The following is a 23,211-nucleotide window of genomic DNA, read 5'->3' as shown; positions in this document are numbered from 1 at the left end:
CTGCTCTGGGATATTGTCATTGTGCTATCTGGGACAGCCACAGACTTCAGGTCTAAAGAGATGAGCACACACCATGAAGTCCTTAAATATTCATAAGCTTCCTCTTTGATCTCCTGGGTGGTTGACTGGCTGCCCCACTGCAGGTCTGGTGTGGTGTATGACAGAGGACTGAAATATAAGTCTCACTCTTGATGAGGAACCAGTAACTCTGGTGCAAATCCTATTTCCCCCCTTCCCCCATCTAAAGGTACGAAATGTTTCAGGAACTTTCCTACTCCAAGATGAAAGCTCATACTAAATCTTTCTTCTGGTGAAGACTGTTCCCTTTGAAGAGGGAATAGGTCATGGATGTCTCACAGTAGGATGGCTGAATTTCTGGAAGTGCTTGAAATAGGGATGGTTGGTTTGACTTAGAGGTTAAACTTTAATTCCAAGAGTGAGGTCACAAAATCATCAAATCTTTTGAAAGAACTTAGAGGAAGCAATTTTCATCCTGGCTGGTGGATATTAGTCACACAAGATGATCAAAGGTATTCACTCATTTATATATAAAATGTATATGTGTGTGTACATGTATATATGTACGTATGCCAAGCGTGGGACAACCAAAGCAAAGAGCCAGCTGTAACACATCTACATATGAAAAGATACATGTCCCAAACGGGATTAAATGATGGACAGAGACAAGAGCAGGAAGAGTGGATATGAACATACAAATGTATTCAAACACAGAAACACACGTGTGTAAGACATACATCATGACGTACTGAATTTCGGATGGGTTGGGTCAGGCCAGGAGAGATGAGGGTTCCCTGGAGCCCCCCTCCTGCCCAGCCCCAGCCCTTCCCACCTGGCCGCCCAGGGGGAATGACCCACAGCAGTGCCCGACATTCTCAGCCCCTGCTTTCTGCCTTCCACACTAAAGCTTTCCCAAAGCAAAGCCCCCCAGTGCAGACAAAGGCTCAGCAAGTCTTTCACACCAAATGCTCATAACACAGCTGACAGACATCTCATTGTACTCCTAATGCGCGATAAACAATTAGCGATTGGACAAAACAGTGCAAGAACAAATCCTATTAACAAATAATAGGATTTGCTTGTGGATCACCCAAACGCCACTTTGGCAATTACTCCCTTGGCGGCTGCAGTGGGAAGCGCCAGGCAGGGAGCCTCGTGACACTGCACACTCATGAGGCACACGCGGCTCCCGGCCAGCCCCTGGGGCTCGCCACGCCACAGTAGTGGTGGCTCGCCAGCGCTGGCGGGATGGAAATGGCTGCAGCACGTGGCAAACAGAAGTAAAGAAGTAATCTACCTGGGGTACTGCGAACCACTCACATTTTGTATCCGTATGCAAGCATACTTTGTAGAGCAAAACAGGCCAGAAAATAAACCGTTACAGTCCTCTTATTTATTTTTTTTAAGCTCAGTCCAAGATTTTTCTCAGCAGCTTAATACAGCCACTGGTAAGATAACATTCATTTAAAGCTTTTAAAGTGGCAGCTATTTGTTACTCTTTGTATTTCTGTTTAGTGGTGCCATGCCTTCTCATCTCCTTGTGATCAATAGAGTTGTCTTATTTGTTTATTTGTTTCCTTTAACAAACCACAGTGCACACTGCTTGGGATAAAATCAGCTTCTTCCACACCACTACCACCACGTTACAAAGGAACCAGCTCCTGCTCTTCATTGGTTTAGTACCTTCTGTTAGGAAATAAAAGTGGAAGCTAATAACCAAAACTGGGAGCCCATGAGTGGTAATCATGTCATTATAGAATATTTTTAGCGAGAATTTGAAAAAAAAAATCAATTGTAGACCATGATTTTTATTTGTTAAATAGAGCAGACTGGTTATAAATTCATTTTTCTTATTTAGGAGTATAACTAAAAATCTGAAAGGAAAAACATTCTGGCTTTTAAGTAAGCTGTGACCAGAAAAGGTGACGGTATGGCTGCAGGAAAGATCAACCTGGGTACTCCTGAATGTCCTAACCCTATAATAACCCTATAATAACCTAGCCCTATCATCAAAAACCACCCAGCAATACTGAGAAATAAACATGCTACCTCATTGGGGATTACCTCTTCCACAGGCGTTTAATGCTTATCCCACTGCTGTGGGTAATGCAGTAAATGGAGCGTTCTGGTGTGAATGAAGAGTTACAAGATTGTTTGGAGGAACAAACACTAAGGCTATTTGGATGGTACCTAGGGATGTTGGCTCGCCAAATGGAAGCGACACCCAGTCTCTCACCCAGCAGTGCCAGAGATTAGCTGTGAGCAGCATTACTGAACTCAGCCTGACTAGTGCTGTGCCCTAGGAAGAAAGGAGAAGAAAGGAGGAGATGGAAGCGAGTGGGGGAATACCTAGGTAAGATCACTGCAAGGCTGATTTTGAAGACATAGCCATACAGCCTGTTTGCCCAGGCAAAAAAAAAGAGCACCTACAGACCACCACACACTCAGCCAGTGCACTGTTAAGACTCCTGCACTTCCCTCCTACATATACCCCAAAACGTTCAGAAAGCACATCAGTTAAGTATTTGCAGAGTGCTTGAGGTGCACAAGGCTTTGCAAGCAGAGAGCACTTGATAATTACCAACTTTACACAGAATTATAGATCAAACTCTGCCTTCCCCTGACAACAAACGAGATGTGACATCTCTATCCAGGATACAAAAAGAAGTATCACAGCCCAGGACTGTAGCTCACTTAGAGCTGGACTGCAAACGTCAAATCAGCAAACACGATTGCTTCAGAAGGGTACTCAGAGCAGCTCTTGTGAGTGTGCATCTCCTTTCAGCATCCTGGCTGACAGTCACTTTCTTGGCGTGCATGTCAGTCACTGACCTCAAGAGAAACATCAGACACAGCCTGAAGAGTGTGACCACTGCCTCCATGCCTATGGCCAAGGAACACAAAGAAAAGCAAAAGTCTGCGGAACAGCCACAACTATGGCATCATCACAAGTTTTACTTTAGAAGAGGAAAAGTGACAAATACATTCCACTGCAAGATTGACTTCTTACCTACGGGAATATCTTTCCAGCTTCAGAGAAGAACACTTGCAAAAACAAGGCGGGGCGGAGGAAGGAGGGCTTGGGAAAACTGTTATACCAAGGCACGCAGAATCTCTTTTTTCATGCTCTGAGTAGTTGAATGCTGCTGACTGACATATACAGGCCAGCTGAAAAGAGGACCAGCCTCTGAGGAGTGCACATAAAGCTGACAGAACCTCTCCTGGCCAGGGCACCACCTTTTCTCTGCTTATCATTCATCACAGCAGGCTCATCCTTGCTAACTCAGGACTATCAGCTCCTGCCCACCTCAAGAGCCTCTCTAGCTGGGAAGAGCCAACAGAGGAGCCAGAGCTGTAAGACAGCAGAAATCACGAGCAAATGCTGAGAAATTACAGAGCTATGTGGAGCTGTGCTTGTGCTACAGCAAGATAAAGGGCAGCCTCAGGACAGGCCGGGTAAGAAGCCAGGGTGTGACCTACGAGGGTGGGCATCCCGGGTATCCAGTGTCCTGGCTGCAGTTCCAGCTACGTACCAGAGCAGCTTCAGAAACAGAGTCTGTCCCCTGACTTTCAGGTGGGCATGGTTTTCCTGAAGCAGATGCAAGCAGATCAAGAACAAAACCAGTCATCAAAAGTACACAGGACAGGGAAAGCCCCAGTCAGGCTGGGGCAGAGCCCTGCACTCACAGCTCTGTAAGGAAACCTCTGCAATCAAACGGTAGAAGACAATCATTATACATGTATGTATTCAGCGGCTGAGTACCCCCCCTTCAGATGTTTGTTGTAAGGCTTATCCAGAGCATCTGGACAGTCAAAGCACCAGTCATCTGCCTGTCATGAATCCCCATGCTGGAAACAAGAGACAGCTTGCTGTTACATTACTGGTACTAAATCCCTGGTCCTTCACGGCTAAGTAATGGAATTAAAATGAACAAACAAGCAAACCTAGCAGAGGCCACGGCCACTTGATATAAATAGAAATAAGAAGGCAAAATGATTAGCTTAGAGACATAACCAAAAACTTCAAATATATATATATATTTCAGCATTGTTTAACTTTGTGTGCAAAGCAGAGTCACACCAACTCTTGCACAGAGGGAAGAATACGTGCTTCACACACACGTCATTAAAACTACTGGCAGGATGATAAAGCAAGTGTTTAATGTCACACAGCTACCCAGCACAGAAAGAGGAGTGACAGTGGGCTGGGGGAGGGAGAGAAGAGCAGAAAGCAGAGAACCCCACAACAACCCAGCAGAAGCTCATGCCTTCCCTCACCTCCTCCCCAGATGTGCACATTTCCATTACACTATACCGCACTGACAAAAGTTTGCATTCTAACCACCAAATCTGAACATTCGAAATAAACATTGCTGTTCACGCAGAGAACAAAAATAAATAAAAAAATGAATGCTCTTCTACAGAGGCAGATTTACAGCTGACTCTGCCTGCAGTGCCAGTGCCATGCAGACTGGAAAAACTAGGTCAAATCTTCTGCCAGCCGGCCTCACTGCTGCTCCTCCCCGCACCCCTCCTCTTCAGCTTGCAGTAGTAACCAAATAAATCGATTAACGAGAATGCAGCGGATCTGCTATGTGGGGCTCATGTTACTTGAGCCCAGTCCATATCAGGTGGGTCATTGATGCAACTACAGATGGAAGGGGTAAAAATTAAATCCTCACAATCTTTTACAATTCACAAATCCTAATCCTAGAGCATATGTACTGAATGCTGCTAGCCTCCATGAGCCTCCAAACAGCAATGTATGTGAAGGGGGGGGCATGGGGAAGAGAGAGAGTGGCTAGGAAGAGACAAAGAGAGGGACTGCTGGGCTTTCGCTTCTGCTGTACTTGCAATGGAAACATATCTGCTGATTTGTTTTTTAAGCTTAGCATTTTTATAATGAAATCTTGCTGGTCTATTTCCTACAACTTTGGGAGTGATCGGTTTTAGAAAACTATCTCCATTTTGACATTGGATTTCCAGAGTGTAACTGTAATAATAGTTTTTACATCTACTATTCATTCTGTATGTTTTAAATAGTTATCTTTTAAGAAAAAAGAAGACTCACAAACTGCAATTCACTGTCACAAAAGCACTTTTTTTAACCTTCATTAAATGTAGGACCAAATCAGTCCAAGTCAGCTTACTCATTTTTATTGATTTCTCTCCTTCTGTTGCACAGGCAGAAGGCATTCAGATCCATCATTAAAAAGCAAAACACTGCCGCCACCCCCGAGATGCAGTTCGGTATCAGCTGAATACTAAAACAAATCGCTCTCCAACTCCATTTCCACCACAGGCAGTATGCTGCCTCACAAGTTACTGCAAGAAGAAAAAGATGGCCAACCTGACTGGTTTACCAAGCCACAGACCCAAACCCTCAAATGGTTAAGTGCCCCAGGACGCGGCCCTGACAGACGGAGGCAGGGGAAACGCCAGCAAGCCCCGCAGGCTGGGACGCAGGACATCTGGCTGGCAAAATACATGGCTACTCCCAGGCGATTTCAGCCGGAATTAATGGGAATTGTCATTGTTTCTCTCTCTGTTCAGGTGCTCAGTGGAGTTTCTGTGATGATGACAAGGCCTTTTTCTCCCACTAGCAATCCCACGTAGCACATGGAGAAGCCCTTTAGAGCAGCCTATATAACTGAGCGGCAGACTAGAGCACAATGCATCCGAAATGCAATAATGCACATAGGGAGCCTTTGTCTCTGATGTTTCTTCACGTTTACCCTTCCTGCCTTTGGCTGAATTCCTTTGAAACCAAGGCCGTGCTACGCACAATTCATCTAAATCAGCCCCATCTGGCCTTTGTTCCTGAGGAGGGCCTTATTTATAGCAGTCACTGTTGAACTTTTACAGTCTTGGATAATTTTTCACCCTTAACTCAGCAAGCCATAAACAATTACCGTCTCAGTACCTTAGATAAATAGCTATGGAAACCCTGAGGAAAAGGTTGGATTTTGTTTGCTTGTTGCGGGCGAGGGGCCAGTGTTTTGGGGTTATTTTGTTGGTGGTGGTTTGTTTTGACAGTGACACATTAAGAGGGGGGAGGCATCTTGGACCTGAACCCAGGAGGACCCTTAGAGTCTGGACCCAGTGAGATGTAAAAGGCAACCTAATGAACACTGCTTACTGTCTGCTGGATTGGAAGGCAAGTAAAGACATGGTAGTGCTGGGATTACATACAGGGAGGAGATGGACCAAGGAAGGTGATGAAAATGAGCATCTCTGAGAAAACTGACAGGCTAAAAACATCCTGGACCTTCTGCACTGTCAAGTAGCAGTATCCAATGTGCTATGACTCACTCCAAGCAAACCAAATACTCAGTTTTGAAGCCTGTATCTTAATCCTCAATGATTTTCCTCAAACAGTTCTCATGCATGATAGCATAATAAAGATCTTTTGCTTCTATAAAAATTCAAAGCTTCACTTTCTATTAAGCCTTTCAACACAGGTCAGATAGAATGTCTGTATATATCTACATCATATTTCCTTTATTTATCTTTCATTTGTTAAATACTAAACCACAATGAGAAAAATGTTCTGCTATCCAGATTTTTTTCCAACCCATTTAATAGACAAAACAAATGATAATTTGATCAGTTTCATTTGTAAAAGGATTTCATGTTCCACACATAGTTCCCAATTTGGCCATAACTCAGGTAGCCAAAATACAAGGGGCAATGTCCATAAAATGGGGCACAGGGAGTTCCGCACCAATATGCCAATGAACTTCTTCATAGTGAGGGTGATGGAGCACTGGAACAAGCTGCCCAGGGAGGTTGTGGAGTCTCCTTCTCTGGAGATATTCAAGAGCCGTCTGGACGCCTACCTGTGCAACCTGCTCTAAGGAACCTACTTTGGCAGGGGGTTGGACCCGATGATCTCTGGAGGTCCCTTCCAACCCCTACAATAATGTGATTCTATAAGCAGCTGGTGGAAGTCACACAATCGCCAGCACTTCGTGTGGGTGTCGTCAACTGTCCGGACATATGCTGGAAATTTGATACAGCCCCGAGGAAGCAGTCTAGGAGGTTCCTATCTTGCACAATTCAATCAAAAATTTGCATCATTCCTTAAAGATACCTGCAAAACAGCAAACTTTATTTTTACTCTTAAACTATTAGCTAAAATTACAGTATACTCAAAAATCAAGCTGGAAATTATTTCTCCATTTATTTAAAAAAGCAACCCAAATCAGCATTTTATACAATTCAACAGAAACTTCCAAGAGCAGTCAAACTGTATTCTGAGTAAACAAAGCACAATTTTTCAATTGTTTAAATTTCTTCTCTTGGATCATTAAAGCATCTTATGACTAATATTCTAACTATAAACTTAACAGAAGATCTCACTACTTAAGTGTTTCTCAAAAGGAAAATTAAAGTTTGTGGATTTCTTCTTCAAGCTTCAGCTATTGTGAAATTATACAACCAATCTTTCAATGAACAGCTCTTCTCCTTTATTGGGTTCTCGCCATAATGATCATCTGGCAAGTCTATAAATTAATTGCCAAAAACGTCTTGTGTTTCTAGATGATCCAGGCAATCATAGCTGTTCTGGATTACTAGTGAAGACCACCGTATTTTTCTCTCTCACATGGACACACATCTACACACACATCCCTCCTTAGAGTATAGCATAAAGCAAAAACAATTATTTGGCATTATTTTTAATGTAACGTGCTAATCACATCTTCAGAGAAGCACCCTAGCACACTAAGTTTCCCTAGATGAATTGAACAGTAGTTTTTGTACTCTGATAGTCTAAGGTTATCAATGGAGCCTCACCCAGCTGATTGAAAATGATGTCCTGAAGTCAGGAATTCTACCACCAGTTGTTTGCCAACAGCAGAGTTCGGTAGGATGTTGCAATCGGTTCTTTCCAGTTCGAAGAAAGGGCTAGAGCCCACTTTAGAGAACTTTTTTTACATGTAACAATATTTGTCTGCCTCACAGAACATCCATCAGAGTCAAACTTCACCTGCTTGCTCCATCTTCCACATTTTCCATTCTTCCTGCCTATACTGGCATACTGTGGTGTGGCACTTCATCTAACACCCAGCTGGGATTCTTCTGTCCTTGGAGCTCACAGTTCAGTAGTCAGAAATGGGCCATTTGCAAGTTCTGTAAATTGAAGTCACCTGCCCTAATCAAAGTTTTATACAAGCATCTTGCCTTTCCTTTTGGTGTTCCTGTTCTCATCAGCCATCTGGGGCTCTGGTGAACGATGATGACCCAGTCTTCCACTAACACTTGCCAGAAGTTACAGTACTTGCATTTTCCAACCAAACCTGGAACCTCATTAATGACTTAATTTGGAAAGAGTAGAGAGGGTTCTCTCTCTGCCAGACAGAAGATTTCTGGATGCCATCAGCAGAGATAAATAGACACCAGCCTGTAATCATTTTGGGTCATTTGCCAGCTGGCATCTCTTCTCTTTCTTACTTGTAATCTGTGTTCATTAAAGTTGCTGCAAGAAGGTGGGGATGGTGCCTGAGCCTGCTACACCCTTCCAAGTGGGAGGGGGTTGCAACAGTACAAACACTATGTCTTTGCACTGCCATCTTAAGAAAAAAATAATTCTTAAGAATTTTCAGAGCTGACCCCTGCATGACTTGGGGCAGACAAATCACACATACATGAAGTCTCTTCCTTTCCTAGGAAACAAGTGTTCTCACGTACCTTTGAATTTAGAAGCATATCTCATGGGATCAGTTGCAAATGCAGATTGCTTCTAGTGAGAATGAACAAATCAGTATGCCTGGTTACACTGTATTCCTCCCAGGTGCATGCACATACATGGGTCATACTTCCCCCAACACACACTCTGTATCTTTATTCTCACTTTAGTTTCACTCCCACACCAGCAAACACAGCTGTGTGCTCCTTTCTGCCCCATCCCACCTCTGGTCTTCAACCTCTCTGTTAGCAATTTTTACCTAGAGAGAAGAGAGAGAACATGGAGAGCAAAGAACTCCCTAAACCTTAAATTTCAAGCAAGAGAAGTGCCATGTTGTTGCTGCGCTGTATTTCTACAAAAGTTATTTGCTTTGCTCATACATATGAGGGGGCTGACTTGTCATGATCTGTCATTTGAGATGGAGATATTTATTGATGGCACAGAAGAATTCCAACTTTTCTTTTTATTACTCATTTTAATACCATTATTTAAGAGGCTTTAGAATATTAAAATTCCTCAGCCTGTCCTGCAGTAGGACAGAAAGAACTTAAATTTTATCACTATTTCATTTGTACCATAAATAATCCAGATCTAAATCAAGATCTAAATCTAAAACTATGAGCTGAGAGCCAAAGTACACTGTGCTAGGTTTACCACATCATAAATAATGCCTAAGAGTAAACTAAGTCCTTCATTAAAATTACAATTTTAAGAGAACTTTGTAAATAAGAACTTTTTATACCGTGTAAACTGTCTGAGGGAATAGGTTTTAGGAATTCAGCAGAATGGTTCATCCTGCAATAAATGCTGAAAAGCTTTATGCTATTTGTGATAGCTCTCACTAAACAATGTGGAAAACATTTTAGAAGTGAGAACTGTCCCACAGGCTGGAGTTGGAGAGTTCACTCCTGTGATTCTTCTTTTGGGCTGATAGATGCTCTCCTGTGAGCAAAGCTGGTGGGGTGGCATTTGCCATGCGTTCACTTGAAGAGAGCCTGGTTAAAGGGGAATCATTTAAAAAAAAAAAAAACACCAAGGTGGATCCAAAGCTATTTTCCAGCTCAATTTTCCTATTCTTTACACAAGTATATTCATTCAGAAGCCTCTTTGTGTAATTTAATGTAAGCAAATACCTGCAGCGCTGTCAGACAAGATAGGAAGAGGACACTTATGAAGAAGAGAGAGAGATCTGTTGGGATGGCTTTGGAGGTCGTGATTATAACCTATTTAATATACATACACACACACACAGAGTTGTACTCTCTAAATAACAGAATTGTGACATGTGAAACAAACATCATCATCATTAATGATGGCACTCTCCTTTTTCTGTTTACATGTACCCAACAAAGCTCTTAATAGATGTATTACCACTCTGACAGTGACAATCGTGTACACAGAAGCACCTGGACTTGCATTAAACCAGTTGCTGCACAGACTGACGGCAACACAGTTGCAGCACAGTTCAGAAAGAGTTGCCAACACCCCTGCAGGATCGCCAGTCCCTGTTAGGGGAGCACCAGGATATTCCTTCCAGGCCACCCTGCATGTGACCACCACAGACATAGCTGACATTCCTCTCACCTGTAAAGTGGCTTTGTGAAAGAGCAAACCTAGAGCAAGACACGTGGAAAGCTGTCAACAAGGTACCTGCTCCCAGCCAGTCATGGAGTTGCAGACCTGAAGCCTACAGTCAATATTAGCTGATGCTCTTGTTCAAAAGGTATTAAGGGAGAGGAGAAGCAGGGCTATTGCATGATCTTGTTACTGACTGGACACCTAATGCCATGCAGGAGCAGAGGCTCACATCTTACTCTGTCAAAATAAAGAGAAAGGGGGGGGGGGGGGGGACGACACACATTTAAAATGTGTTAACTCTTTCCAGTTAACATCCAGTAAACTAACCTTCTGCAGGTGAAGGTCACAGACAGGTACATACGTATTACCAGTCTTGGAAAAAAAAAAAAGTGGGGGCAGAGAGAGTAAAGCATGTCACTTGGTAAGGGAAGGAAAAAAGGATTTAAAAAAAGACTCATATAAATGATTACTTGGATTTCTATCTAAGTGTAGTGATTGAATGGCTTTCGCTTCATAATTTCTAAAACAATAATCAAATGGCTACACGTATCTATATATAATGACACACCATTTCTGGTCTTCCACACAGGTTTTATACTGATGTAACACCTGCATTCTGTAGAAGCTAATTCCTTAATTATACTGGCAGAAGACCAGATTCAGGACATTTGTGAGTAAATAAATCATGCACAAGAGCAGTATGCATCCCCAGCTGGTATAAATCAACCTGACCACCCTTGAACAAACCATGATTTGCACCACCAACAGACCTGCCCAGTATGTAAACAATCACATAAAGCTGTGTGATAAAGCTCTCTTCATGCATGTAATGCCGTTTCACAAAAGTAATGCACTCTTTGCACTAAAAGTGATATAGGCAAGTGAATGCTAATAATTCAAGAGAGACAACTGATCTGATGTACAGAGTCTAGGATGTTTCATAAATTTACAGTTCCTTACTGTAGGAATTCATTGGGCAGGGAGAATGGAAAGCCCTAACCACTGTAATCTCAATTCTTTGTGTATGATTTAGGATTTTCTGGCACATGTGTGCTGGGCAGGCCTAAAGCTTTGGAAGAGGTTCACAGAAGCCTCCAGGTGAAGTTAACAGAAGTCTGAAAGAGAAGACCAGATGGAAGTGGTAACACCTGGATTCCAAAGACCATTTTTATATGTGAGAATGGTCTAATATAGCTTTTTATTTGAAATTTCTACAAAGGATTATATCAACAACAAAGTTTAGATGTTGGGAACTGCTGCCTTGACTCTTCATTCCAGTAAGCCTTCCCTGAGACAGAGAACAACCAACAGAATCAAAATAAAATCAGAAAAAGAAAGCACCATCCGTGGTTCTTCCTGAGCTGCAAAGTCCTAATACAGGGTGGACCGCACCAGAACTATCTCAGTTCATTGAACAAAACCACTGCAAAGCTAGAAGGGATTTGAGGGCTGTTTTTTTTTTTTTTTTTTTAAAAAAAAAGACAGGATCACATTCTTCATAAATGGTCCTATTGTGGTCAAGGTCTAAAGTCAGCTACAGTCATTCAAGGGAAGCAGAAGTCCTTTGGAGATTGCACACAGAGCACTTGATATTGAGGACTGCAATCCAGGCTACCTTCTCCTTGCTCTGCGAATCACTTTACGGACCACATAGCTGGCAACATCCTTGCCTTGACAGATACCTCCTTCTCTGTAGTTGGTTTCTCAATGTACTGTGCTCTAGTCTGAGTGCCAGGAGAGAAAGGCAGATAATCTTTTTATATATCACTTTACATATATTTTATATATCATTTTCTTAGCTAATGCACTTGGGTTATTTCCAAATACCCTTTCGGGGAATATTCCCTGGTACTGACACAGGATTTTGTAGATATAAAACATGAATGAAGTTATGATTTTTCCTAATAAACCCTTCAAGGATTTTTCAACAAAATTGACCGATGTATGCTTGTTCCACCAAACTGAGAAAGATCTTTGACAAAATCATGATGAGCTTGCAAATCTTTCCCAACACAAACCTGTCTTCCTACACACCACTGCAGTCAGTCTTAACTGCAGTCAGTTAAGAATGTAGTGGAAGAACAGTTCATCTGAATAATAGGGATGGTATCCACCCTAGCTGCATAAAAGACTTTATTTCCTCTTGATTTCAGTTACTGCCTGTTCCATGCACGAGACTGGGGCAGTGATGGACAACCTCAGAGAGAAACTTCAGGCCTGCTTTTGTTTGCCCCTGCAGCTTCACAGCGCATCACACATGGGTAGACAACTTTTGTTCAAAGGGAAAAAAAATCAACAAGAAGAGGATGAATAAGACAAGAGCAATTGCAAGACAGAAAACATTTAAGAGGCATGAAGAAGAAAATGAGAAAAAGATTAGAAAGTTGCAAAACAAGAAATACTGGAATAAACATTATTTTCAAGATAAGATAAGAGGGAAAAGCAAGGGACATTTGTTTTGAGACTGAGGACACAGCTGTAAGATGGGACATACAAGAGAGAGAGTGTGTCAGGAATCATATATTTTGCTCCCAGATAATGCACTCTTATTGAACTCTTAACACTCAGTTTCACAGAAGATCTGAAACAATCAGAAACTTCAAGCTGTATATTAATACAGCCCTGGTGCTTCAAAGACATGATGGCTGTCATGTTTGGAGACTTTATAGACATGTGTGTCATCAAACTCACCCTCAAGAATAGGGCAAAAGGTTTAACTACAATGCACTTAAAAATGAGTGTAAATGCAAATGCTTCAACGTAACTTTGCCATTTTCTATTATTTCAGTCACATTACTTAAGAGATTTGCTATCACTATTTAAAGCCTAAAGCCCAGTGAAGTTATGCCTGAATTATCCCCATCAAGAAACAAGGCAAAACACAAGTTATGTATGTACCAAGTGTTACTTTCTCGTCAAACCTTGAAGTCACCTCTCATTGGAACATTGAGAGAGATGAAGTAGTGTTGCTCCATTTCTACGAATGCAGTTTTCATTTTGACAACTGAAAATAAAATGCCAGGCTGGAGGTTTGAGCTCATGCTATGATTCCAGCAAATCAAATCACCAGCCTATTTTCAAGAAAATTAACCTGTTATGATTATTAAAAAAAATATATATATATATATAGGCAACATGCATACATAAATAAACTGAACGACTAAAATTAAGAGCTGGTCAAGGATATATGCTTTTGGAGGCTAGCAATGCTATAGAGATCTCATTTTTAACTCTACATCATAGTCCTATAACCAGGCCCATTTAGCTGTGCTGGCTGAAAGTCAGGACATCTGTTCCTAAGGAAATTTTGACATTTCTAAATTTCCATTTCATTCCAAACTGGAAGAAAACCAAATATTTGTCATATTTCATATAAATGCTCTAGAAAATAACAATTCCAGGTTAGCGCACACAAAAAAATCTTCCATTAATTAACTAGGATAAAGGGTGTTTCTTCTGTCAAATATCAAACTGTTTCATTAACACCCCGACAAGTAACATTTTGGAATATCTCATTTTCTAGACCAGCCAACATTTCATAGCTTCTCTTAAAGATTTAATTAATGATTTTTTAAATAAAATAGAAAATAAGTATTATATCAGAGTGACATGATGCCAATGTGATTTATAAATTCTTCTATGTTGTGCACACACATATACATATACATTTACAAATATACATATATTACCTACAGACAACTAGCAAATGTGGAACTAGAGACTAATTTCTCAGGGTTTTTGTCTAAGACTGATTTAATCTTATTATCTTGAACACAAAAGGAATAAAAGCTTTTCCAGTAAGACATGCGACCATCACTCCCTCTTGACAGGGAACATAAGAGTTCTCTATTTTCTAAAGTATGAATTCTTTTGGGAACAAAATTATCTTAAAATATTGTAATGTGGAGAAGAATCAATTTATGGAGAACAGAACTGAAATTATCCTCAAAGTTGCCTGTTATAATCAGATTTGCTGCTGTAGGAAACTCAAAGTATTGATCCTACAAGGGAACAGGAATGTGCTTAAGAAGAGAAAAGGAAGAGAAGGTCCAAGTCCATTTCTTGATTTACTTCCTGTCTGTTCACATGCCAGACTACAATAACAGCAATCCAAAGACCCATTCTATGGCAAATGGAAAACGCAGATGCCCATCAAATGTTGTGTGCTCTGCCCTAGTTGAGTTTCACTTGCAGACTTACAGCGAACTTCAACCTAATCCTCACCTATTTAGGCTTCCACTATAGTTTGTCATCTTCCTACAGGCTTGGATTCCCAGGTGCCTCCTTGAGTCTTGCAGGGTGAAAGCACGGCCTCACCAGTGCCCAGTACCAGGGGATCACCGCTCCCCTTGCCCTGCTGGCAGCCCCCCTTCCCAATGCAGCCCTGAATGCCACTGGTACATTTCTGGCTTACGTTCAACGCGTTGTCCACCAGCACTCCCAGGACTCCATCTGCAGTTCAATTTGTCATAATCACGTCAATGCAATCACTGCAAAGTTAATTTAGTTCAAAGGGTGTTGTAATCCTAGGGAGCATTTGGCTTTGGAACTATTCATATTTTCAGGCTGTTCTCTTATCATATCAGTTCTCTCCCTTCTCTCATACTAGGTGTGTGGGAAAAGTTGACAGATAAGTATCAACCACCCAATTACCACCCAATTATTGCTTCAATATATACAAAACACCCTCCCACTTGTGGTCTAACCGCTTGCCTTTCTTTTTCCCAAAGGCTTCTTTCCAACATAATGTCCTTAAGAGGAATAAAGACACCCCATCAGACCCGATCATCTTGTTCAGCAGCATGCTTTGGCCGACTGCTAGTTGTAAACAGCAGGAAGTCCAAGCAAATCTAGTGGACAACTGTGGAAAAGCTTGTCAACAGACACATTCTCACTCATGACCTTTACATTCAGTCAGGAATCTTCTCATTACACATCTTCACCTTAAAATTTGTTTTCAACAGAAGCAACTGGTCTCACCAGTTGCAGCAAGGATTCTGGTCTTGATGACATGCTGGTTTAATCTTCTACAGCAATGCCCAGGGAAGCCACAGCCCTGGGTCAGCTCCAAAGCTCAGCAGACCTCCTTCCTACAGAGCATGGACTCGAAGCTCCCTGCCACCTGAGTTCATGCTTTGAGCTATCCTAAACATTTCTCAGCTCACTTTCATTTCATCGCAGATTTCATTTTCTCTTTGTTATGCTGTAATCCCCGTGGCTGTAGACTACCATTCCACCTTTATGCTGCCCACCTCCAAAGGTGCCATATAAAGGCTAAGTCTTGTATTTCCTAAGAAGCCGGCCTTGTTCAGCAGCGCAGCAGCTGCCTCCAGCTATGTGGATCACTGCATTCTTTTGAGGAGCCGACACACCACACTGCCACAACAGACAAGCAAGAGCAGCAGATGTTACTGTACGCCACTCCAATCTTCATTTCAGTTACTTTGTGACCTGCAACTCCTCATGAGCAAGTGGGGGCTCCTTCCTTGGTGCTGTGCAGCATTCGCTATTTCCAAATAAGCAGCTCCCTGCCACCTCACGAAGGTGCCTCTTTTTCTAGCCTAGAGAGTTATGCCTGTTTGTAGTATCTGCCCAAGGAGGCAGTATTAGTGCAAAAGCAGCTTTCAAGTTTAAAGTCCCACGTACCTACAGGATGCCAAACATCACAACAAAGCAGAAGCTGAGTGGCCTCCACTTCCACTTTCTTTCAGAAGTATGAGAGTCCCAGGGACATGGTAAACAACAGCACCAGCAAAAGGTGAGGTATCTATACACTATCTTATAGAAATTGAATTATCACCACCAGAAGGAAGGGAGTAAAAAGATCCCAATTCCAAAGTAAGGATTTCAGCCTCATTTCTATCAAGCTTATGCTGTGTGCTTTTTTTTTTTTAATCCTTCTGCTTGCACAAGTAAACTTTATCTCAAAGGATGGCAAACAGGCAATAAGCAGATGTGATCTCACCATACAAAATAAACAAAAGAGCCACTTCTTCCTCTGGGTCATCCCCTACACAAACACAGAAACAGGATCAGGAATCTAAGATTTTATGCCAATGAACATCCTTTTGGGGTCTAACCTTTGGTTTTTGCACCAGCATAACTATGTCAGCTAAACTGATTGATTTATCTTTACAGTACCACAGGTTGGTCTCTGCATCCACCTACTCCCATCCCTACAAGAGAAACCCAGACAGAGCAAATACTATTTAAAGGAAGCTTTCACTGAACTCACGCTGAGGAAAAATGCAAGTGGTTCTGATATATTCCTTTAACCATCCTAATGTGACCTGTGAGTGCAAAGAAGGCTTTTAATCATTTTACACCAAGCTCTAAGGAACATCTTTTGTTGTGATATTAACATGAGGATTAGCTTAATGAATCTGAAAGATATTTCATTAATACAGGGTAGTTAGGAGAATTTCAGTATTCTGCTCTTCCCTATTCAAAAGGCAACTTAGATTAATAGCTGATATACAAATATATCTGTATTTTACATAGTATACAACAGATCTAACTGAATATCATGCTTCTTTACAGCCCTTAGATTTTCTTAGTAGTTATACAGACAGCTATCTTGAGAGTTGAAATTTGATTATGCAACATCAGTAACATTTACATGAGGCTTCGCTACTACTCAACAGTAGGAAAGTTTACAAAAGGAAAAGGTGACGTTATAAGATGTATTAAATACAAAGAAAAAAAAAAGATCATCATATTTCACTCTCTGCTTCTGGTACAGAAGTCACAGGTCTGTGTTACAGGTCCACCAGCACTATGAAAGTCATCTCTAAGCTGACAGCTGGCTAGGCTCAATACTTAACTCTCCCTCCTCCGTCACCATTTGACCACTTCAGAGTAACTGGGAAGGTAACATCCCTGTGAGAAATCAATGACTGTCAGATAGTCCTAACTGAAGACTGCAATTCTTCATCGTGTGCTAAAAAGACTTCCTCACAGAGGATGGAAGAGCTTAGACCAGCCAAACATCAGAAACATTGCTCACCTCTGAGCAAAATATTAGTGATTCCTGCTCTCTCAGGTGATCAGAAATTGCTGTTTTTCCCAAAAAAATATCCTGTAAATGCCTAACGAGTGAAGGGAGTCACTGGTGCATGAGCTCACAAAGTGATCAAGATGTTAGATGAACACCTCCAAAGAACTGTTGGTACACATCATACTCATTCGATCATTTGTGAGGTGCCAATTACAGTCTTAAGTAGACTACTGAACATTACCTGAGGTTACACCCCTTATGAAAGCCATGCGCTTTTGTGCTGTAATTTTCACTTTTATGCCAAGACTCCAAGATGACCTTGAGACAGGTACAGAAATCCCAAATATTAATAAACTGTCAAAATTGTTGTAAACATGGAATATTTTTCAACTGTTAGGAAAAAAAACAACAAACATGGTCAAGTAAACGCTGCTCAATTGGACTAGTAAGAAACTTGTCTGCAGATGTGCAAAAAAAAAGGCAGAATACCAGAAACTCTTCTTTTTCCAAGAAGAAATTCTTAGCAAATGCCTGTTAATCAGTGACAGAAGCAGAAGCAGGAGCAACAAAAAGAGCCACAGTCAATTTGGATCAAACTGCAGTTACAGGAATCCTGGAGAGAACCGAATGCAAGTTTCTAACAGTAGCTGGGACCTGTTCTCAGACAAAACACTGCTAATAGCAGCTCTGCCCGGGTAATAAGCTCCCAGTATCCTCTAGTAACTTGTCACCTGAACCTTTCCTTCAGGCGGGCTGTGGTTTGGCTGTCATTTGGACATTTTAGAAATCGGTTTTAATGGCATTCTCTACAGGAGCTCAACACATATTTCCCATTTAACTCCCAATTTTGAGATTGGCACTAACGTACATCTATAAATGGGCCTTTACAAGAGACATTTAAATAGTACCTATTTTCTCCACTCTGCCTTCTTTTAAAGGAACGTGCTCGGCTTACATGTGAACACACACCTACGGTTTTCTCCAAGCAACAGTGATGTGTAGCAGCCAGCAGTCACACCTGAGGTGGGTGAGCGTACGCTGTGCTGCTCAGAGCTGGAAAGGTAAAAACAATCATTTTGCTGTGAGATATCTACTTGTTTTAGCAACTGAAATCCAAACACTGCAATGCTAGGAAACAAAAACTGGTTGCATAAACAAAAATGTAAATGACAGAAGATTAATAACTAAACCAAAAGAAAAACAGAGAAATGGATAGCACAATCAGCACGATATACATTCATTTTAAATCTATTTACTGTTAATGCTCTACTGATACTATTTCAAAAAAGAAATGGGTTTAAAATTTAAAAGAAATAGCTTGTCACTTTCTTCACATTGCCAGTATCTTTTCGTAAGGGAGTTATCAATTTCAATATCTAATTCAATTTCAACTGAATTAAGTATTTATCAGTTTTCAACAACAATAACAAAACCCATAACCAAACCAAATCAATTATGTTATTAGAAATCATACAAAAAAAACACACACACACACAAAATAGAACTGAAGAAGTTACTGTCAGTGAACACCTGCATCCACTCGCACACAAGTGAATTATACCTGAATGATCAGATCATGTCTAACACACAGGGAACTAAGCAAGAAAACTACAAATGTCACAGCCTACAAACAGGTTTGGAGGGGTGAAAAAGACAATCACTGCCTCACCTGGCCTGCTGAGAAGAGGTTTTGGGCTGCTGGAAAGGCACAAAGTTCGTGCTCACCCTTCCAAGCTCTATATCCTCTCTGACCTCCCTGTTGTCATAGGAGAGCACCAATTCTAGACATCTTAGGGATTATGAAAGCCAAATTTTTACATACATGCCACATATCACAAACCTTTTAAGTGCTTTAATGTACTGCCACCTGAATTATTTGTTACAGTTTGCAATATATATACACGATCACACACACACATTGTGTCACGTCACCCCGATCCACTAGGAATTACAGTAACGCTACATATGAGCCAGCTGAGGTTACCTTTGAGGCTGAATTATCATTATAAAAGAAAAATGTCATACAACAGCCATGAATTTCCATATGCCTAATGTCTAGGGTATCTTGATCTGACTGATCTTAAGCCAAGAGGCTGGCTCAGTTTAAATCTGTGCAGCTTGAGGGCTGCTCCTGTTTACAATCAAGCTACCTCTGACCACGTAAGCCATTCCATCAGCTGATGGAGATCAGCTTCACCTTAGAGAAATGTCCCCTATATCAAGGCCAGAGGACAATAAAGGCACTGTAATCCCAGATTGCCAATTTATGGAGTTAACTCATTAGATCTGAGCCCAAACTGTTGCTCACAAGGCAAGAGAAAGAAAGCACATTGCAACTACAGCGCAAGGAAGAGAAACAAGAAACTTGAGAATGTGAGCCAAGTGTAAAAAAAGCAGTAAGAAAGATTACTTGACTCAGATATAAGATTGCTGGACCACAACAGAAATGTGTTTAGTTAGCACATCTTTTGGAGGATTCAGCCAACCTCTCCCTCAAGAGATGGCTCTAAAGGAGAGGAGTGTTACCCTCTTGTTTTGTGGCAGACAAGCACATTGATTGTTGAGCAAATATTTTTGTGTAACCACATGCCCCTCACAGAGGACATGCTTGGGACGATAAGCAGGGCTGCTGCACTCGGCAGTGAAGAACTACGAGATCCCACAGAAGAAAGAGTAAAAAATAATATTTTGCCCAGAATAACAGATACTTCTTTATCTTTTTAGGCCAACTGAGGCTGCAACACCCTGCTATTAGCTAAATCAACTTTGATTCAGCTTTAACCTGTCTTGCCCGCTCTAGACCTGGAGAGGATCTGGAGAGTGGTAGTAATAAAAAACTCTTATGTCCTTATAGATGAAGGTGTTGGGTAGTACAAGATGGGATCCTTAATTGCTAACATGCGTTTAAAAACAAACAAACAAAAAGAAAAAAGCCTACAAAAATGATGGATACCATGAAGAAATACATCCCCACATTACCACCGCAATGCTGAACTCATGTCAACTTCTAAATTACTAGGTAACACTATAATTGCACTTAGCTACAGTTTTCTAAAATATACTTTGTGTTTAAAGAGAGAGATAAATGAGAAGGAAGGGAAAAAAGGAAAAGCTGTTAAGGTATTTTAGCACCTCATCCATAACTATGACGGCCTCAGCAGATAGAGCCACTAAATCTCACAGTTATGAGATGATACCTCTGAGCAAAGCTTATTTCTAGAGCAGTCATCATCATCAGATCCAATTGCCGAAGCGATTCAGAACACACAATGTTCTAATCTACTTTTTCCTTTCATCCACAAGTGTGATGGTCAGTGATGACAGGGTAGGGAAATAGAAGAAAAAGTGTTTTATTTGAAAGAGAAAAGAAAGCATAATTTCAGAAGTGTCTAGATTCTTTTCTGGGCTTTGCTAGGTGATTCAAACTAGTAACAAAACAAGCAAAAGGAAAAACCACCCACCACGACCAAAAATATCCACCAAACAACCAGTAGGATTAATTCTGTTAATAATAGGTGAATACACATAAAACGAAGTTTGCAAGTTCTATGCTTACAGTTGCACACAAAAACATGTACACACAAATATATGTATTACATGTATATATTATATATAAGGTACGTATATATATGAATGAAGTCAACTTTTCATCTTTAGCATGACTAGTTTTACCCCCCAGACACACCGAGAACTTTGTAAGCAAAGACATGTGAAGTTCAAATCACAGCTCCACCTGAACTGTACTTCTTAGTGCTGTAAGATCTGGGAAGTTAGTCATCCTTTAGAGCAAGTGAAGTAAAACCATTCTACCCTGGCAGCCAGCTACTGTGAAGGAGTTAGAAAATAACGGATACTAAATCACGCAGTGCTGAGAATCTGATGGCTGCTTGCCTATCAGTATAAAGAATTACAAGAGTACCTGTTAGGTATCTTGCAGAAGAAAACAGAGGACACGCTTCTGTTACAAATATTTCACTACAGCCATGGATTTAAAGTACACATGGAACTTTTAAAGTTGTTTTACAGCATCTATTTTTATTTGTTCTTTAAGTGCTACCGTTGCAAAATCAGCAAACACATCCACAAAGGCTTCTTCCAGGATGCAGCATGTACAATATCAGTCACCAACACTGAGTTTTGAAAGGAAAAAAATGCATCTGTTTTAATACACAGAAAAATGAAGAAATCATCAGTTCAACAGATATTCCTTCTCTTGTCCCTTCCAGATCTCACATAGCTTTACCAACCGAAGTAACTGCAAACCTTTAATTAATGACGCACTTGAGGCATTTCTCTTGCTCCCCACAAACGATGGACCGAGGTCTGATGAAATACATTACTAATAAGCAATAACGAGGCTTGATTTTTCTCTCATTCAAAGACAATCCTCCTGCTTTGATCAGTGGAAGCAGGTCCAGTCACTTCTGCTCAGCCTGCTTTAGTAAAATGCTGTACGTTAAAAATCACAACTGTACCAGGCTGTGTGGATCAATCTCACATGAAATGGCCTAATCCTAGTCTCACATTGGTGTCTTACGATCGATTTGAAATTAAAAAGGAACAAATACATACTTAAGTAGTTGTTAACAAAACCTCGTCGGAGGTCGCTCACCTACTATCAAGCTACCAATACACATTTCCAGAGCTGAATTTCAAAATTAGCCTAGCAAAAATAGAAGAGTTACGAAAATGTACCCGCATCCTCATCTGCGTAGCCAACACTTATAAATATAACGGTCTTCCAAATTAAAAATTACTTTAATTGAGTTAAGAAAGCTAGCCTGTGGGGGTAGATATAGACTACTGAAAAATCACAGTAGCTTCTGTAACACCAGCAGCTGCATCAGAACCGGCAGAAACAACGTGTTTCTAAGTTTAGGCTGACATTGTCTCCCTGACTAACTGCTCTGCCACCTAACAGCCCTGCTGCGATACACGTTGCAGTTCAGATGGCAAGAGATGCAAAATCACGCACCCGCTTTCAGCACTGCGAAGCACACGTTGTACGGACGGCAAAGGGGAGAAACAACCAGTGAGTGACCTGGCGTTATCTAAATGCCACCGGGTACTTTAATTGCAATCGTATTGCGGTATTCCATTCGGGACAAGCGGCTAGGTCAGCCTGTCGGGTCCCCAGTCAGACCACAAGTTTTGCTGCCTTTCAGCCCACCCGCAGAGTGCCACCGAAGTTGCCAGCGGCGGCTCGGCTCTGGGCGCACTCGCAGCCTGCCCTGGGCACTGCAGCCCCCGGCACCGTGCTCCGAGGGCAGGGAGCGCTCAGGAGGCAGCTCCGCCCCGCAGAGCTGCGATTTCATAGCTGCTACAGCACCGTGACAGCCCTTCCCCGGGATGCAGCGGCTACTGGTCCTCCTCGCTCCTCCGCCGCCGCCCCGGCAGCACCGCTCGGGAGGGCGGCAGGCGCTGAGGGGCCGACCCGCTCTTTGTTCTTCGCGGGCACAGCAGCGAGCGCACAGGAGAGCCCGCTCCACCCCAGCCTCCCCACACACACACCCCACAGCCCCACTCCCGTTTCCGCGCCCCGACCCCTCCGCGGGAGCCCCGCGGCGATAATCGCGGGCGACTCCTCCTGTCGCGACAGCCTCCCGCTGCCCTCAGGGGCAGCACGGCCGGGGCCGGCGGCCACCACCCCGCCGGCACAGGTGCCCCGGGGCCCTGCCCGCCGCCGCCGGGCCGCAGGTGGAGGAGGCCGGGGCCGTTCCCGGGGCGACCTCGCCTCCTAGCGCCCGCTCCGCGCCGCGCCGGCTCCCGGAGCCCGCCGCCCTCCCGCATCAGGCCCGCACCGTGACCGAGGCGGGGGGCACAGCGCTACCGGCCCGGCCCGGCCGGGGGAGGAGGACCCGAGGCGGCCCCCCGGCCGGCGGCCCCCCGGCCCCGCGCTCCCCGGAGGAGGCTCCCGCCGGGCGGCTCC

The 23,211-nt window shown here is 42.4% G+C and overlaps 1 protein-coding gene and 1 long non-coding RNA gene across 7 annotated transcripts in view; both read right to left on the bottom strand.

Annotated features, from left to right (window-relative positions):
- Nucleotides 1–23,211, bottom strand: part of CERS6 (ceramide synthase 6) — a 124,190-nt gene that overhangs the window by 100,431 nt on the left and 548 nt on the right. The window lies entirely within an intron of this gene.
- On the bottom strand, nucleotides 6,502–23,208 carry LOC310901881. The gene is made up of 2 exons (XR_014586264.1): nucleotides 7,816–23,208; nucleotides 6,502–7,111 (listed from the first exon to the last, which is right to left on the bottom strand). It is a non-coding gene; the product is annotated as an uncharacterized lncRNA (long non-coding RNA).

Source organism: Anser anser (genome assembly GCF_964211835.1).
Source record: "Anser anser genome assembly, chromosome: 6".
NCBI lineage: Eukaryota > Metazoa > Chordata > Aves > Anseriformes > Anatidae > Anser > Anser anser.
This window is presented reverse-complemented; position numbering and strand designations above follow the sequence as displayed.